The sequence below is a fragment of the Calliopsis andreniformis genome, unplaced genomic scaffold (assembly GCF_051401765.1).
Source record: "Calliopsis andreniformis isolate RMS-2024a unplaced genomic scaffold, iyCalAndr_principal scaffold0015, whole genome shotgun sequence".
NCBI classification, from domain to species: domain Eukaryota; kingdom Metazoa; phylum Arthropoda; class Insecta; order Hymenoptera; family Andrenidae; genus Calliopsis; species Calliopsis andreniformis.
The window spans coordinates 5,299,588-5,318,997 of NW_027480428.1; positions in this window are offsets into that span (position 1 = coordinate 5,299,588).

The window sequence follows — 19,410 nt, forward strand, 5'->3', positions numbered from 1 at the left end:
ACTTCTGAGGCCGCAGCTATTCGATGTGGTGGAAGAACGCCACACAGTGAAGCCTAGGTTGCCCGGAACGTAGAAGTGACCATAACTATCACACTGTTTGCAATTATTCCTTTTATACGATGGAAAAGCTGTTGTATTTATATCGTATTTTATGCTTCTGTCGTTGACTTCTAAGGCCCTAGCTATTCGATCTAGTGGAGCAACGCCCTAGAGTGAAGCCTAGGTTGCCCGGAGCGTAGAAATGACCATCACTTTCACACGGGTTGCAATTATTCCTGTTATAGGATGGAAAGACTGTTGAATTTGTATTGTATTTTATGCTTCAGGCGTTGACTTCTGAGGCCGTAGCTATTCGACGTGGTGGATGAACGCCATAGAGTGAAGCCTAGGTTGCCCGGAACGTAGAAATGTCCATATCTTTCTCACTGTTTGCAATTGTTCATTTTATACGATGGCAAAGCTGTTGTATTCATATTGTATTTTATGCTTCTGGCGTTGACTTCTTAGGCCCTGACTATTCGATCTTGTGGAGCAATGCCTCAGAATTAAGTCTAGGATGCCCGAAACGCCGAAATGATCAATACTTTCACGCTTGTTGCAATTGTTCCTGTTATACGATGAAAAGACCGTTGTATTTTTATTGTATCTTAAGCTTCAGGCGTAGGCTTCTAAGGCCGTAGCTATTCCATATGGTGGAGCACAGCCCTAGAGTGAAGCCTAGGTTCCTCGGAACGTAGAAATGTCCACTACTTTCACACTGTTTGCAATTATTTCTTTTATACGATGGAAAAGCTGTTGTATTTATATCGTATTTTATGCTTCGGGCGTTGGCTTCTTAGGCCCTAACATTTCGATCTGGTGGAGCAACGCCCTACAGTGAAGCCTAGGTTGCCCGGGACGTAGATATGACCATAACCTTCACGCAGGTTGCAATTATTCGTTTTATATGATGGAAGAACTGTTATATTAATATTGTATTTTATGCTTCTGGCGTTGACTTCTGAGGCCGTTGCTATTCGATGTGGTGGAAGAACGCCATAGAGTGAAGCCTAGGTAGCCCGGAACGTAGAAATGTCCATATCTTTCACACTGTTTGCAATTATTCATTTTATACGATGGCAAAGCTGTTGTATTTATATTGTGTTTTATGCTTCTGGCGTTGACTTCTGAGGCCGTAGCTATTCGATGTGGCGGAAGAGCGCCATACAGTGAAGCCTAGGTTGCCCGGAACGTAGAAATGACCATAAGTTTGATACTGGTGTCAATTATTCCTTTTATACGATGGAAAAGCTGTTGTATTTATGTCGTATTTTATGCTTCTGGCGTTCACTTCTTAGGCCCTAACTATTCGATCTGGTGGAACAACGCCCTAGAGTGAAGCCTAGGTTGCTCGGAATGTAGAAATGACCATAACTTTCACACTGGTTGCAATTATTCGTTTTATACGATGGAAAAACTGTTGCATCTTTATCGTATTGTATGCTTCAGGCGTTGACTTCTTAGGCCGTAACTATTCGATCTGGTGGAGCAACGCCCTGGAGTGAAACCTGGGTTGCCCGGAACGTAGAAATGACCAGTACTATCACACTGGTTGCAAATTATTCCTGGTATACGATGGAAAAGCTGTTGTATTTTTATTGCATTTTATGCTTCTGGCGTTCACTTCTTAGGCCCTAACTATTCGATCTGGTGTAACAACGCCCTAGGGTGAAGCCTAGGTTGCCTGGAACGTAGAAATGACCATCACTTTCAGACGGGTTGCAATTATTCCTGTTATAGGATGGAAAGGCTGTTGTATTTTTATTGTATTTTATACTTCAGGCGTTGACTTCTGAGGCCGCAGCTATTCGATGTGGTGGAAGAACGCCACACAGTGAAGCCTAGGTTGCCCGGAACGTAGAAGTGGCCATAACTTTCACACTGTTTGCAATTATTCCTTTTATACGATGGAAAAGCTGTTGTATTTATATCGTATTTTATGCTTCTGGCGTTGACTTCTAAGGCCCTAGCTATTCGATCTAGTGGAGCGACGCCCTAGAGTGAAGCCTAGGTTGCCCGGAACGTAGAAATGACCATCACTTTCAAACTGGATGCAATTAATCCTGTTATACGATGGAAAAACTGTTGTATTTTTATTGCATTTTATGCTTCGGGCGTTGACTGCTAAGGACCTAACTATTCAATCCGTTGGATCAACGCCCTAGAGTGAAGCCTAGGTTGCTCGGAATGTAGAAATGACCATATCTTTCACACTGGTTGCAATTATTCGTTTTCTACGATGGAAAAACTGTTTTATTTATTTTGTATTTTAAGCTTCGGGCGTTGAATTCTAAGGCCCTAACTATTCGTTCTGGTGGAGCAACGCCCTAGAGTGAAGCCTAGGTTGACCGGAACGTAGAAATGACCATAACTTTCACACTGGTTGCTATCATTCGTTTTATATGATGGAAAAACTGTTGTATTTATATTGTATTTTATGTTTCTGGCGTTCACTTCTTAGGCCCTAACTATTCGATCTGGTGGAACAACGGCCTAGGGTGAAGCCTAGGTTGCCCGGAACGTAGAAATGACCATAACTTTTACACTGGTAGCAATTATTCATTTTATACGATGGAAAAACTGTTATATTTATATTGTATTTTAAGCTCCTGGCGTTGACTTCTGAGGCCGTAGCTATTCGATGTGGCGGAAGAGCGCCATACAGTGAAGCCTAGGTGGCCCGGAACGTAGAAATGACCATAAGTTTGATACTGGTGTCAATTATTCCTTTTATACGATGGAAAAGCTGTTGTATTTATGTCGTATTTTATGCTTCTGGCGTTCACTTCTTAGGCCCTAACTATTCGATCTGGTGGAACAACGCCCTAGAGTGAAGCCTAGGTTGCTCGGAATGTAGAAATGACCATAACTTTCACACTGGTTGCAATTATTCGTTTTATACGATGGAAAAACTGTTGCATCTTTATCGTATTTTATGCTTCAGGCGTTGACTTCTTAGGCCGTAACTATTCGATCTGGTGGAGCAACGCCCTGGAGTGCAACCTGGGTTGCCCGGAACGTAGAAATGACCAGTACTATCACACTGGTTGCAAATTATTCCTGGTATACGATGGAAAAGCTGTTGTATTTTTATTGCATTTTATGCTTCTGGCGTTCACTTCTTAGGCCCTAACTATTCGATCTGGTGTAACAACGCCCTAGGGTGAAGCCTAGGTTGCCTGGAACGTAGAAATGACCATCACTTTCACACGGGTTGCAATTATTCCTGTTATAGGATGGAAAGGCTGTTGTATTTTTATTGTATTTTATACTTCAGGCGTTGACATCTGAGGCCGCAGCTATTCGATGTGGTGGAAGAACGCCACACAGTGAAGCCTAGGTTGCCCGGAACGTAGAAGTGGCCATAACTTTCACACTGTTTGCAATTATTCCTTTTATACGATGGAAAAGCTGTTGTATTTATATCGTATTTTATGCTTCTGGCGTTGACTTCTAAGGCCCTAGCTATTCGATCTAGTGGAGCAACGCCCTAGAGTGAAGCCTAGGTTGCCCGGAACGTAGAAATGACCATCACTTTCAAACTGGATGCAATTAATCCTGTTATACGATGGAAAAACTGTTGTATTTTTATTGCATTTTATGCTTCGGGCGTTGACTGCTAAGGACCTAACTATTCAATCCGTTGGTGCAACGCCCTAGAGTGAAGCCTAGGTTGCTCGGAATGTAGAAATGACCATATCTTTCACACTGGTTGCAATTATTCGTTTTATACGATGGAAAAACTGTTTTATTTATTTTGTATTTTAAGCTTCGGGCGTTGAATTCTAAGGCCCTAACTATTCGTTCTGGTGGAGCAACGCCCTAGAGTGAAGCCTAGGTTGACCGGAACGTAGAAATGACCATAACTTTCACACTGGTTGCTATCATTCGTTTTATATGATGGAAAAACTGTTGTATTTATATTGTATTTTATGTTTCTGGCGTTCACTTCTTAGGCCCTAACTATTCGATCTGGTGGAACAACGGCCTAGGGTGAAGCCTAGGTTGCCCGGAACGTAGAAATGACCATAACTTTTACACTGGTAGCAATTATTCGTTTTATACGATGGAAAAACTGTTATATTTATATTGTATTTTAAGCTTCTGGCGTTGACTTCTGAGGCCGTAGCTATTCGATGTGGCGGAAGAGCGCCATACAGTGAAGCCTAGGTTGCCCGGAACGTAGAAATGACCATAAGTTTGATACTGGTGTCAATTATTCCTTTTATACGATGGAAAAGCTGTTGTATTTATATCGTATTTTATGCTTCTGGCGTTGACTTCTTAGGCACTAACTATTCCATCTGGTGGAACAACGCCCTAGAGTAAAGCCCAGGTTGCGCGGAACGTAGAAATGACCATAAGTTTCGTACCGATGTCAATTATTCCTTCTATACGATGGAAAACCTTTTGCATTTATATCGTATTTTATGCTCCTGGCGTTCACTTCTTAGGCCCTAACTATTCGAGCTGGTGCAACAACGCCCTAGAGTGAAGCCTAGGTTGCTCGGAATGTAGAAATGACCATAACTTTCACACTGGTTGCAATTATTCGTTTTATACGATGGAAAAACTGTTGCATCTTTATCGTATTTTATGCTTCTGGCGTTGACTTCTTAGGCCGTAACTATTCGATCTGGTGGAGCAACGCCCTGAAGTGAACCCTAGATTGCCCGGAACGTAGAAATGACCACTACTATCACACTGGTTGCATATTATTCATTTCATACGATGGAAAAACTGTTCTATTTATTTTGTATTTTATGCTTCGGGCATTGACTTCTAAGGCCCTAGCTATTCGATTTGGTGGAGCACCGCCCTAGAGTGAAGCCTAGGTTGCCCGGAACGTAGAAATGACCATAACTTCCACACTGGTTGCAATTATTCGTTTTATACAAAGGAAAAGCCGTTCTGTTTATTTTGTATTTTATGCTTCGGGCGTTGACTTCTAAGGCCCAAACTGTTTGATCTGGTGGAGCAACGCCGTAGAGTGAAGCCTAGGTTGCCCGGAACGTAGAAATGACCATAACTTTCACACTGGTTGCTATTATTCGTTTTATACGATGGAAAAACTGTTATATATATATTGTATTTTATGCTTCTGGCGTTGACTTCTGAGGCCGTTGCTATTCGATGTGGTGGAAGAACGCCATAGAGTGAAGCCTAGGTAGCCCGGAACGTAGAAATGTCCATATCTTTCACACAGTTTGCAAATTATTCCTGCTATACGATGGAAAAACTGTTGTATTTTTATTGCATTTTATGCTTCTGGCGTTCACTTCTTAGGCCCTAACTATTCGATCTGGTGGAGCAACGGCCTAGAGTGAAACCTAGGTTACCCGGAACATAGAAATGACCAGTACTTTCATACTGTTTGCAGTTATTCCTGTTATACGATGGAAAAACTTTTGCATCTTTATTGTATTTTATGCTTCTGGCGTTGACTTCTAAGGCCCTAGCTATTCGATTTGGTGGAGCACCGCCCTAGAGTGAAGCCTAGGTTGCCCGGAACGTAGAAATGACCATAACTTCCACACTGGTTGCAATTATTCGTTTTATACGATGGAAAAGCTGTTGTATTTATATCGTTTTTTATGCTTCTGGCGTTGACTTCTTAGACCCTAACTATTCCATCTGGTGGAACAACGCCCTAGAGTAAAGCCCAGATTGCGCGGAACGTAGAAATGACCATAACTTTCACACTGGAAGCAATTTTTCGTTTTATACGATGGAAAATCTGTTTTATTTATTTTGTATTTTAAGCTTCGGGCGTTGAATTCTAAGGCCCTAACTATTCGATCTGGTGGAGCAACGCCCTAGAGTGAAGCCTAGGTTGACCGGAACGTAGAAATGACCAGAACTTTCATACTGGTTGCAATTATTCGTTTTATATGATGGAAAAACTGTTGTATTTATATTGTATTTTATGCTGCTGGTGTTCACTTCTTAGGCCCTAACTATTCGATCTGGTGGAACAACGCCCTGGGGTGAAGCCTAGGTTGCCCGGAACGTAGAAATGACCATCACTTTCACACGGGTTGCAATTATTCCTGTTATAGGATGGAAAGGCTGTTGTATTTTTATTGTATTTTAAGCTTCTGGCGTTGACTTCTGAGGCCGTAGCTATTCGATGTGGCGGAAGAGCGCCATACAGTGAAGCCTAGGTTGCCCGGAACGTAGAAATGACCATAACTTTTACACTGGTAGCAATTATTCATTTTATACGATGGAAAAACTGTTATATTTATATTGTATTTTAAGCTCCTGGCGTTGACTTCTGAGGCCGTAGCTATTCGATGTGGCGGAAGAGCGCCATACAGTGAAGCCTAGGTGGCCCGGAACGTAGAAATGACCATAAGTTTGATACTGGTGTCAATTATTCCTTTTATACGATGGAAAAGCTGTTGTATTTATGTCGTATTTTATGCTTCTGGCGTTCACTTCTTAGGCCCTAACTATTCGATCTGGTGGAACAACGCCCTAGAGTGAAGCCTAGGTTGCTCGGAATGTAGAAATGACCATAACTTTCACACTGGTTGCAATTATTCGTTTTATACGATGGAAAAACTGTTGCATCTTTATCGTATTTTATGCTTCAGGCGTTGACTTCTTAGGCCGTAACTATTCGATCTGGTGGAGCAACGCCCTGGAGTGCAACCTGGGTTGCCCGGAACGTAGAAATGACCAGTACTATCACACTGGTTGCAAATTATTCCTGGTATACGATGGAAAAGCTGTTGTATTTTTATTGCATTTTATGCTTCTGGCGTTCACTTCTTAGGCCCTAACTATTCGATCTGGTGTAACAACGCCCTAGGGTGAAGCCTAGGTTGCCTGGAACGTAGAAATGACCATCACTTTCACACGGGTTGCAATTATTCCTGTTATAGGATGGAAAGGCTGTTGTATTTTTATTGTATTTTATACTTCAGGCGTTGACATCTGAGGCCGCAGCTATTCGATGTGGTGGAAGAACGCCACACAGTGAAGCCTAGGTTGCCCGGAACGTAGAAGTGGCCATAACTTTCACACTGTTTGCAATTATTCCTTTTATACGATGGAAAAGCTGTTGTATTTATATCGTATTTTATGCTTCTGGCGTTGACTTCTAAGGCCCTAGCTATTCGATCTAGTGGAGCAACGCCCTAGAGTGAAGCCTAGGTTGCCCGGAACGTAGAAATGACCATCACTTTCAAACTGGATGCAATTAATCCTGTTATACGATGGAAAAACTGTTGTATTTTTATTGCATTTTATGCTTCGGGCGTTGACTGCTAAGGACCTAACTATTCAATCCGTTGGTGCAACGCCCTAGAGTGAAGCCTAGGTTGCTCGGAATGTAGAAATGACCATATCTTTCACACTGGTTGCAATTATTCGTTTTATACGATGGAAAAACTGTTTTATTTATTTTGTATTTTAAGCTTCGGGCGTTGAATTCTAAGGCCCTAACTATTCGTTCTGGTGGAGCAACGCCCTAGAGTGAAGCCTAGGTTGACCGGAACGTAGAAATGACCATAACTTTCACACTGGTTGCTATCATTCGTTTTATATGATGGAAAAACTGTTGTATTTATATTGTATTTTATGTTTCTGGCGTTCACTTCTTAGGCCCTAACTATTCGATCTGGTGGAACAACGGCCTAGGGTGAAGCCTAGGTTGCCCGGAACGTAGAAATGACCATAACTTTTACACTGGTAGCAATTATTCGTTTTATACGATGGAAAAACTGTTATATTTATATTGTATTTTAAGCTTCTGGCGTTGACTTCTGAGGCCGTAGCTATTCGATGTGGCGGAAGAGCGCCATACAGTGAAGCCTAGGTTGCCCGGAACGTAGAAATGACCATAAGTTTGATACTGGTGTCAATTATTCCTTTTATACGATGGAAAAGCTGTTGTATTTATATCGTATTTTATGCTTCTGGCGTTGACTTCTTAGGCCCTAACTATTCCATCTGGTGGAACAACGCCCTAGAGTAAAGCCCAGGTTGCGCGGAACGTAGAAATGACCATAAGTTTCGTACCGATGTCAATTATTCCTTCTATACGATGGAAAAGCTTTTGCATTTATATCGTATTTTATGCTCCTGGCGTTCACTTCTTAGGCCCTAACTATTCGAGCTGGTGCAACAACGCCCTAGAGTGAAGCCTAGGTTGCTCGGAATGTAGAAATGACCATAACTTTCACACTGGTTGCAATTATTCGTTTTATACGATGGAAAAACTGTTGCATCTTTATCGTATTTTATGCTTCTGGCGTTGACTTCTTAGGCCGTAACTATTCGATCTGGTGGAGCAACGCCCTGAAGTGAACCCTAGGTTGCCCGGAACGTAGAAATGACCACTACTATCACACTGGTTGCATATTATTCATTTCATACGATGGAAAAACTGTTCTATTTATATTGTATTTTATGCTTCGGGCATTGACTTCTAAGGCCCTAGCTATTCGATTTGGTGGAGCACCGCCCTAGAGTGAAGCCTAGGTTGCCCGGAACGTAGAAATGACCATAACTTCCACACTGGTTGCAATTATTCGTTTTATACAAAGGAAAAGCCGTTCTGTTTATTTTGTATTTTATGCTTCGGGCGTTGACTTCTAAGGCCCAAACTGTTTGATCTGGTGGAGCAACGCCGTAGAGTGAAGCCTAGGTTGCCCGGAACGTAGAAATGACCATATCTTTCACACAGTTTGCAAATTATTCCTGCTATACGATGGAAAAACTGTTGTATTTTTATTGCATTTTATGCTTCTGGCGTTCACTTCTTAGGCCCTAACTATTCGATCTGGTGGAGCAACGGCCTAGAGTGAAACCTAGGTTACCCGGAACATAGAAATGACCAGTACTTTCATACTGTTTGCAGTTATTCCTGTTATACGATGGAAAAACTTTTGCATCTTTATTGTATTTTATGCTTCTGGCGTTGACTTCTAAGGCCCTAGCTATTCGATTTGGTGGAGCACCGCCCTAGAGTGAAGCCTAGGTTGCCCGGAACGTAGAAATGACCATAACTTCCACACTGGTTGCAATTATTCGTTTTATACGATGGAAAAGCTGTTGTATTTATATCGTTTTTTATGCTTCTGGCGTTGACTTCTTAGACCCTAACTATTCGATCTGGTGGAACAACGCCCTAGAGTAAAGCCCAGATTGCGCGGAACGTAGAAATGACCATAACTTTCACACTGGAAGCAATTTTTCGTTTTATACGATGGAAAATCTGTTTTATTTATTTTGTATTTTAAGCTTCGGGCGTTGAATTCTAAGGCCCTAACTATTCGATCTGGTGGAGCAACGCCCTAGAGTGAAGCCTAGGTTGACCGGAACGTAGAAATGACCAGAACTTTCATACTGGTTGCAATTATTCGTTTTATATGATGGAAAAACTGTTGTATTTATATTGTATTTTATGCTGCTGGTGTTCACTTCTTAGGCCCTAACTATTCGATCTGGTGGAACAACGCCCTGGGGTGAAGCCTAGGTTGCCCGGAACGTAGAAATGACCATCACTTTCACACGGGTTGCAATTATTCCTGTTATAGGATGGAAAGGCTGTTGTATTTTTATTGTATTTTAAGCTTCTGGCGTTGACTTCTGAGGCCGTAGCTATTCGATGTGGCGGAAGAGCGCCATACAGTGAAGCCTAGGTTGCCCGGAACGTAGAAATGACCATAAGTTTGATACTGGTGTCAATTATTCCTTTTATACGATGGAAAAGCTGTTGTATTTATATCGTATTTTATGCTTCTGGCGTTGACTTCTTAGGCCCTAACTATTCCATCTGGTGGAACAACGCCCTAGAGTAAAGCCCAGGTTGCGCGGAACGTAGAAATGACCATAAGTTTCGTACCGATGTCAATTATTCCTTCTATACGATGGAAAAGCTTTTGCATTTATATCGTATTTTATGCTCCTGGCGTTCACTTCTTAGGCCCTAACTATTCGAGCTGGTGCAACAACGCCCTAGAGTGAAGCCTAGGTTGCTCGGAATGTAGAAATGACCATAACTTTCACACTGGTTGCAATTATTCGTTTTATACGATGGAAAAACTGTTGCATCTTTATCGTATTTTATGCTTCTGGCGTTGACTTCTTAGGCCGTAACTATTCGATCTGGTGGAGCAACGCCCTGAAGTGAACCCTAGATTGCCCGGAACGTAGAAATGACCACTACTATCACACTGGTTGCATATTATTCATTTCATACGATGGAAAAACTGTTCTATTTATTTTGTATTTTATGCTTCGGGCATTGACTTCTAAGGCCCTAGCTATTCGATTTGGTGGAGCACCGCCCTAGAGTGAAGCCTAGGTTGCCCGGAACGTAGAAATGACCATAACTTCCACACTGGTTGCAATTATTCGTTTTATACAAAGGAAAAGCCGTTCTGTTTATTTTGTATTTTATGCTTCGGGCGTTGACTTCTAAGGCCAAAACTGTTTGATCTGGTGGAGCAACGCCGTAGAGTGAAGCCTAGGTTGCCCGGAACGTAGAAATGACCATAACTTTCACACTGGTTGCTATTATTCGTTTTATACGATGGAAAAACTGTTATATTTATATTGTATTTTATGCTTCTGGCGTTGACTTCTGAGGCCGTTGCTATTCGATGTGGTGGAAGAACGCCATAGAGTGAAGCCTAGGTAGCCCGGAACGTAGAAATGTCCATATCTTTCACACAGTTTGCAAATTATTCCTGCTATACGATGGAAAAACTGTTGTATTTTTATTGCATTTTATGCTTCTGGCGTTCACTTCTTAGGCCCTAACTATTCGATCTGGTGGAGCAACGGCCTAGAGTGAAACCTAGGTTACCCGGAACATAGAAATGACCAGTACTTTCATACTGTTTGCAGTTATTCCTGTTATACGATGGAAAAACTTTTGCATCTTTATTGTATTTTATGCTTCTGGCGTTGACTTCTAAGGCCCTAGCTATTCGATTTGGTGGAGCACCGCCCTAGAGTGAAGCCTAGGTTGCCCGGAACGTAGAAATGACCATAACTTCCACACTGGTTGCAATTATTCGTTTTATACGATGGAAAAGCTGTTGTATTTATATCGTTTTTTATGCTTCTGGCGTTGACTTCTTAGACCCTAACTATTCCATCTGGTGGAACAACGCCCTAGAGTAAAGCCCAGATTGCGCGGAACGTAGAAATGACCATAACTTTCACACTGGAAGCAATTTTTCGTTTTATACGATGGAAAATCTGTTTTATTTATTTTGTATTTTAAGCTTCGGGCGTTGAATTCTAAGGCCCTAACTATTCGATCTGGTGGAGCAACGCCCTAGAGTGAAGCCTAGGTTGACCGGAACGTAGAAATGACCAGAACTTTCATACTGGTTGCAATTATTCGTTTTATATGATGGAAAAACTGTTGTATTTATATTGTATTTTATGCTGCTGGTGTTCACTTCTTAGGCCCTAACTATTCGATCTGGTGGAACAACGCCCTGGGGTGAAGCCTAGGTTGCCCGGAACGTAGAAATGACCATCACTTTCACACGGGTTGCAATTATTCCTGTTATAGGATGGAAAGACTGTTGCATTTTTATTGTATTTTATGCTTCAGGCGTTGACTTCTGAGGCCGTAGCTATTCGATGTGGTGGAAGAACGCCATACAGTGAAGCCTAGGTTGCCCGGAACGTAGAAATGACCATAAGTTTCGTACTGATGTCAATTATTCCTTTTATACGATGGAAAAACTGTTGTATTTAGATCGTATTTTATGCTTCTAGCGTTCACTTCTTAGGCCCTAACTATTCGATCTGGTGGAACAACGCCCTAGAGTGAAGCCTAGGTTGCTCGGAATGTAGAAATGACCATAACTTTCACACTGGTTGCAATTATTCGTTTTATACGATGGAAAAACTGTTGCATCTTTATCGTATTTTATGCTTCAGGCGTTGACTTCTTAGGCCGTAACTATTCGATCTGGTGGAGCAACGCCCTGGAGTGAAACCTGGGTTGCCCGGAACGTAGAAATGACCAGTACTATCACACTGGTTGCAAATTATTCCTGGTATACGATGGAAAAGCTGTTGTATTTTTATTGCATTTTATGCTTCTGGCGTTCACTTCTTAGGCCCTAACTATTCGATCTGGTGTAACAACGCCCTAGGGTGAAGCCTAGGTTGCCTGGAACGTAGAAATGACCATCACTTTCAGACGGGTTGCAATTATTCCTGTTATAGGATGGAAAGGCTGTTGTATTTTTATTGTATTTTATACTTCAGGCGTTGACTTCTGAGGCCGCAGCTATTCGATGTGGTGGAAGAACGCCCTAGAGTGAAGCCTAGGTTGCTCGGAATGTAGAAATGACCATAAGTTTCGTACTGATGTCAATTATTCCTTTTATACGATGGAAAAACTGTTGTATTTAGATCGTATTTTATGCTTCTAGCGTTCACTTCTTAGGCCCTAACTATTCGATCTGGTGGAACAACGCCCTAGAGTGAAGCCTAGGTTGCTCGGAATGTAGAAATGACCATAACTTTCACACTGGTTGCAATTATTCGTTTTATACGATGGAAAAACTGTTGCATCTTTATCGTATTTTATGCTTCTGGCGTTGACTTCTTAGGCCGTAACTATTCGATCTGGTGGAGCAACGCCCTGAAGTGAACCCTAGATTGCCCGGAACGTAGAAATGACCACTACTATCACACTGGTTGCATATTATTCATTTCATACGATGGAAAAACTGTTCTATTTATTTTGTATTTTATGCTTCGGGCATTGACTTCTAAGGCCCTAGCTATTCGATTTGGTGGAGCACCGCCCTAGAGTGAAGCCTAGGTTGCCCGGAACGTAGAAATGACCATAACTTCCACACTGGTTGCAATTATTCGTTTTATACAAAGGAAAAGCCGTTCTGTTTATTTTGTATTTTATGCTTCGGGCGTTGACTTCTAAGGCCAAAACTGTTTGATCTGGTGGAGCAACGCCGTAGAGTGAAGCCTAGGTTGCCCGGAACGTAGAAATGACCATAACTTTCACACTGGTTGCTATTATTCGTTTTATACGATGGAAAAACTGTTATATTTATATTGTATTTTATGCTTCTGGCGTTGACTTCTGAGGCCGTTGCTATTCGATGTGGTGGAAGAACGCCATAGAGTGAAGCCTAGGTAGCCCGGAACGTAGAAATGTCCATATCTTTCACACAGTTTGCAAATTATTCCTGCTATACGATGGAAAAACTGTTGTATTTTTATTGCATTTTATGCTTCTGGCGTTCACTTCTTAGGCCCTAACTATTCGATCTGGTGGAGCAACGGCCTAGAGTGAAACCTAGGTTACCCGGAACATAGAAATGACCAGTACTTTCATACTGTTTGCAGTTATTCCTGTTATACGATGGAAAAACTTTTGCATCTTTATTGTATTTTATGCTTCTGGCGTTGACTTCTAAGGCCCTAGCTATTCGATTTGGTGGAGCACCGCCCTAGAGTGAAGCCTAGGTTGCCCGGAACGTAGAAATGACCATAACTTCCACACTGGTTGCAATTATTCGTTTTATACGATGGAAAAGCTGTTGTATTTATATCGTTTTTTATGCTTCTGGCGTTGACTTCTTAGACCCTAACTATTCCATCTGGTGGAACAACGCCCTAGAGTAAAGCCCAGATTGCGCGGAACGTAGAAATGACCATAACTTTCACACTGGAAGCAATTTTTCGTTTTATACGATGGAAAATCTGTTTTATTTATTTTGTATTTTAAGCTTCGGGCGTTGAATTCTAAGGCCCTAACTATTCGATCTGGTGGAGCAACGCCCTAGAGTGAAGCCTAGGTTGACCGGAACGTAGAAATGACCAGAACTTTCATACTGGTTGCAATTATTCGTTTTATATGATGGAAAAACTGTTGTATTTATATTGTATTTTATGCTGCTGGTGTTCACTTCTTAGGCCCTAACTATTCGATCTGGTGGAACAACGCCCTGGGGTGAAGCCTAGGTTGCCCGGAACGTAGAAATGACCATCACTTTCACACGGGTTGCAATTATTCCTGTTATAGGATGGAAAGACTGTTGCATTTTTATTGTATTTTATGCTTCAGGCGTTGACTTCTGAGGCCGTAGCTATTCGATGTGGTGGAAGAACGCCATACAGTGAAGCCTAGGTTGCCCGGAACGTAGAAATGACCATAAGTTTCGTACTGATGTCAATTATTCCTTTTATACGATGGAAAAACTGTTGTATTTAGATCGTATTTTATGCTTCTAGCGTTCACTTCTTAGGCCCTAACTATTCGATCTGGTGGAACAACGCCCTAGAGTGAAGCCTAGGTTGCTCGGAATGTAGAAATGACCATAACTTTCACACTGGTTGCAATTATTCGTTTTATACGATGGAAAAACTGTTGCATCTTTATCGTATTTTATGCTTCAGGCGTTGACTTCTTAGGCCGTAACTATTCGATCTGGTGGAGCAACGCCCTGGAGTGAAACCTGGGTTGCCCGGAACGTAGAAATGACCAGTACTATCACACTGGTTGCAAATTATTCCTGGTATACGATGGAAAAGCTGTTGTATTTTTATTGCATTTTATGCTTCTGGCGTTCACTTCTTAGGCCCTAACTATTCGATCTGGTGTAACAACGCCCTAGGGTGAAGCCTAGGTTGCCTGGAACGTAGAAATGACCATCACTTTCAGACGGGTTGCAATTATTCCTGTTATAGGATGGAAAGGCTGTTGTATTTTTATTGTATTTTATACTTCAGGCGTTGACTTCTGAGGCCGCAGCTATTCGATGTGGTGGAAGAACGCCACACAGTGAAGCCTAGGTTGCCCGGAACGTAGAAGTGGCCATAACTTTCACACTGTTTGCAATTATTCCTTTTATACGATGGAAAAGCTGTTGTATTTATATCGTATTTTATGCTTCTGGCGTTGACTTCTAAGGCCCTAGCTATTCGATCTAGTGGAGCAACGCCCTAGAGTGAAGCCTAGGTTGCCCGGAACGTAGAAATGACCATCACTTTCAAACTGGATGCAATTAATCCTTTTATACGATGGAAAAACTGTTGTATTTTTATTGCATTTTATGCTTCGGGCGTTGACTGCTAAGGACCTAACTATTCAATCCGTTGGAGCAACGTCCTAGAGTGAAGCCTAGGTTGCTCGGAATGTAGAAATGACCATATCTTTCACACTGGTTGCAATTATTCGTTTTCTACGATGGAAAAACTGTTTTATTTATTTTGTATTTTAAGCTTCGGGCGTTGAATTCTAAGGCCCTAACTATTCGTTCTGGTGGAGCAACGCCCTAGAGTGAAGCCTAGGTTGACCGGAACGTAGAAATGACCATAACTTTCACACTGGTTGCTATCATTCGTTTTATATGATGGAAAAACTGTTGTATTTATATTGTATTTTATGCTGCTGGTGTTCACTTCTTAGGCCCTAACTATTCGATCTGGTGGAACAACGCCCTGGGGTGAAGCCTAGGTTGCCCGGAACGTAGAAATGACCATCACTTTCACACGGGTTGCAATTATTCCTGTTATAGGATGGAAAGGCTGTTGTATTTTTATTGTATTTTAAGCTTCTGGCGTTGACTTCTGAGGCCGTAGCTATTCGATGTGGCGGAAGAGCGCCATACAGTGAAGCCTAGGTTGCCCGGAACGTAGAAATGACCATAAGTTTGATACTGGTGTCAATTATTCCTTTTATACGATGGAAAAGCTGTTGTATTTATATCGTATTTTATGCTTCTGGCGTTGACTTCTTAGGCCCTAACTATTCCATCTGGTGGAACAACGCCCTAGAGTAAAGCCCAGGTTGCGCGGAACGTAGAAATGACCATAAGTTTCGTACCGATGTCAATTATTCCTTCTATACGATGGAAAAGCTTTTGCATTTATATCGTATTTTATGCTCCTGGCGTTCACTTCTTAGGCCCTAACTATTCGAGCTGGTGCAACAACGCCCTAGAGTGAAGCCTAGGTTGCTCGGAATGTAGAAATGACCATAACTTTCACACTGGTTGCAATTATTCGTTTTATACGATGGAAAAACTGTTGCATCTTTATCGTATTTTATGCTTCTGGCGTTGACTTCTTAGGCCGTAACTATTCGATCTGGTGGAGCAACGCCCTGAAGTGAACCCTAGATTGCCCGGAACGTAGAAATGACCACTACTATCACACTGGTTGCATATTATTCATTTCATACGATGGAAAAACTGTTCTATTTATTTTGTATTTTATGCTTCGGGCATTGACTTCTAAGGCCCTAGCTATTCGATTTGGTGGAGCACCGCCCTAGAGTGAAGCCTAGGTTGCCCGGAACGTAGAAATGACCATAACTTCCACACTGGTTGCAATTATTCGTTTTATACAAAGGAAAAGCCGTTCTGTTTATTTTGTATTTTATGCTTCGGGCGTTGACTTCTAAGGCCAAAACTGTTTGATCTGGTGGAGCAACGCCGTAGAGTGAAGCCTAGGTTGCCCGGAACGTAGAAATGACCATAACTTTCACACTGGTTGCTATTATTCGTTTTATACGATGGAAAAACTGTTATATTTATATTGTATTTTATGCTTCTGGCGTTGACTTCTGAGGCCGTTGCTATTCGATGTGGTGGAAGAACGCCATAGAGTGAAGCCTAGGTAGCCCGGAACGTAGAAATGTCCATATCTTTCACACAGTTTGCAAATTATTCCTGCTATACGATGGAAAAACTGTTGTATTTTTATTGCATTTTATGCTTCTGGCGTTCACTTCTTAGGCCCTAACTATTCGATCTGGTGGAGCAACGGCCTAGAGTGAAACCTAGGTTACCCGGAACATAGAAATGACCAGTACTTTCATACTGTTTGCAGTTATTCCTGTTATACGATGGAAAAACTTTTGCATCTTTATTGTATTTTATGCTTCTGGCGTTGACTTCTAAGGCCCTAGCTATTCGATTTGGTGGAGCACCGCCCTAGAGTGAAGCCTAGGTTGCCCGGAACGTAGAAATGACCATAACTTCCACACTGGTTGCAATTATTCGTTTTATACGATGGAAAAGCTGTTGTATTTATATCGTTTTTTATGCTTCTGGCGTTGACTTCTTAGACCCTAACTATTCCATCTGGTGGAACAACGCCCTAGAGTAAAGCCCAGATTGCGCGGAACGTAGAAATGACCATAACTTTCACACTGGAAGCAATTTTTCGTTTTATACGATGGAAAATCTGTTTTATTTATTTTGTATTTTAAGCTTCGGGCGTTGAATTCTAAGGCCCTAACTATTCGATCTGGTGGAGCAACGCCCTAGAGTGAAGCCTAGGTTGACCGGAACGTAGAAATGACCAGAACTTTCATACTGGTTGCAATTATTCGTTTTATATGATGGAAAAACTGTTGTATTTATATTGTATTTTATGCTGCTGGTGTTCACTTCTTAGGCCCTAACTATTCGATCTGGTGGAACAACGCCCTGGGGTGAAGCCTAGGTTGCCCGGAACGTAGAAATGACCATCACTTTCACACGGGTTGCAATTATTCCTGTTATAGGATGGAAAGACTGTTGCATTTTTATTGCATTTTATGCTTCAGGCGTTGACTTCTGAGGCCGTAGCTATTCGATGTGGTGGAAGAACGCCATACAGTGAAGCCTAGGTTGCCCGGAACGTAGAAATGACCATAAGTTTCGTACTGATGTCAATTATTCCTTTTATACGATGGAAAAACTGTTGTATTTAGATCGTATTTTATGCTTCTAACGTTCACTTCTTAGGCCCTAACTATTCGATCTGGTGGAACAACGCCCTAGAGTGAAGCCTAGGTTGCTCGGAATGTAGAAATGACCATAACTTTCACACTGGTTGCAATTATTCGTTTTATACGATGGAAAAACTGTTGCATCTTTATCGTATTTTATGCTTCAGGCGTTGACTTCTTAGGCCGTAACTATTCGATCTGGTGGAGCAACGCCCTGGAGTGAAACCTGGGTTGCCCGGAACGTAGAAATGACCAGTACTATCACACTGGTTGCAAATTATTCCTGGTATACGATGGAAAAGCTGTTGTATTTTTATTGCATTTTATGCTTCTGGCGTTCACTTCTTAGGCCCTAACTATTCGATCTGGTGTAACAACGCCCTAGGGTGAAGCCTAGGTTGCCTGGAACGTAGAAATGACCATCACTTTCAGACGGGTTGCAATTATTCCTGTTATAGGATGGAAAGGCTGTTGTATTTTTATTGTATTTTATACTTCAGGCGTTGACTTCTGAGGCCGCAGCTATTCGATGTGGTGGAAGAACGCCACACAGTGAAGCCTAGGTTGCCCGGAACGCAGAAGTGGCCATAACTTTCACACTGTTTGCAATTATTCCTTTTATACGATGGAAAAGCTGTTGTATTTATATCGTATTTTATGCTTCTGGCGTTGACTTCTAAGGCCCTAGCTATTCGATCTAGTGGAGCAACGCCCTAGAGTGAAGCCTAGGTTGCCCGGAACGTAGAAATGACCATCACTTTCAAACTGGATGCAATTAATCCTGTTATACGATGGAAAAACTGTTGTATTTTTATTGCATTTTATGCTTCGGGCGTTGACTGCTAAGGACCTAACTATTCAATCCGTTGGAGCAACGTCCTAGAGTGAAGCCTAGGTTGCTCGGAATGTAGAAATGACCATATCTTTCACACTGGTTGCAATTATTCGTTTTCTACGATGGAAAAACTGTTTTATTTATTTTGTATTTTAAGCTTCGGGCGTTGAATTCTAAGGCCCTAACTATTCGTTCTGGTGGAGCAACGCCCTAGAGTGAAGCCTAGGTTGACCGGAACGTAGAAATGACCATAACTTTCACACTGGTTGCTATCATTCGTTTTATATGATGGAAAAACTGTTGTATTTATATTGTATTTTATGTTTCTGGCGTTCACTTCTTAGGCCCTAACTATTCGATCTGGTGGAACAACGGCCTAGGGTGAAGCCTAGGTTGCCCGGAACGTAGAAATGACCATAACTTTTACTCTGGTAGCAATTATTCGTTTTATACGATGGAAAAACTGTTATATTTATATTGTATTTTAAGCTCCTGGCGTTGACTTCTGAGGCCGTAGCTATTCGATGTGGCGGAAGAGCGCCATACAGTGAAGCCTAGGTTGCCCGGAACGTAGAAATGACCATAAGTTTGATACTGGTGTCAATTATTCCTTTTATACGATGGAAAAGCTGTTGTATTTATGTCGTATTTTATGCTTCTGGGGTTCACTTCTTAGGCCCTAACTATTCGATCTGGTGGAACAACGCCCTAGAGTGAAGCCTAGGTTGCTCGGAATGTAGAAATGACCATAACTTTCACACTGGTTGCAATTATTCGTTTTATACGATGGAAAAACTGTTGCATC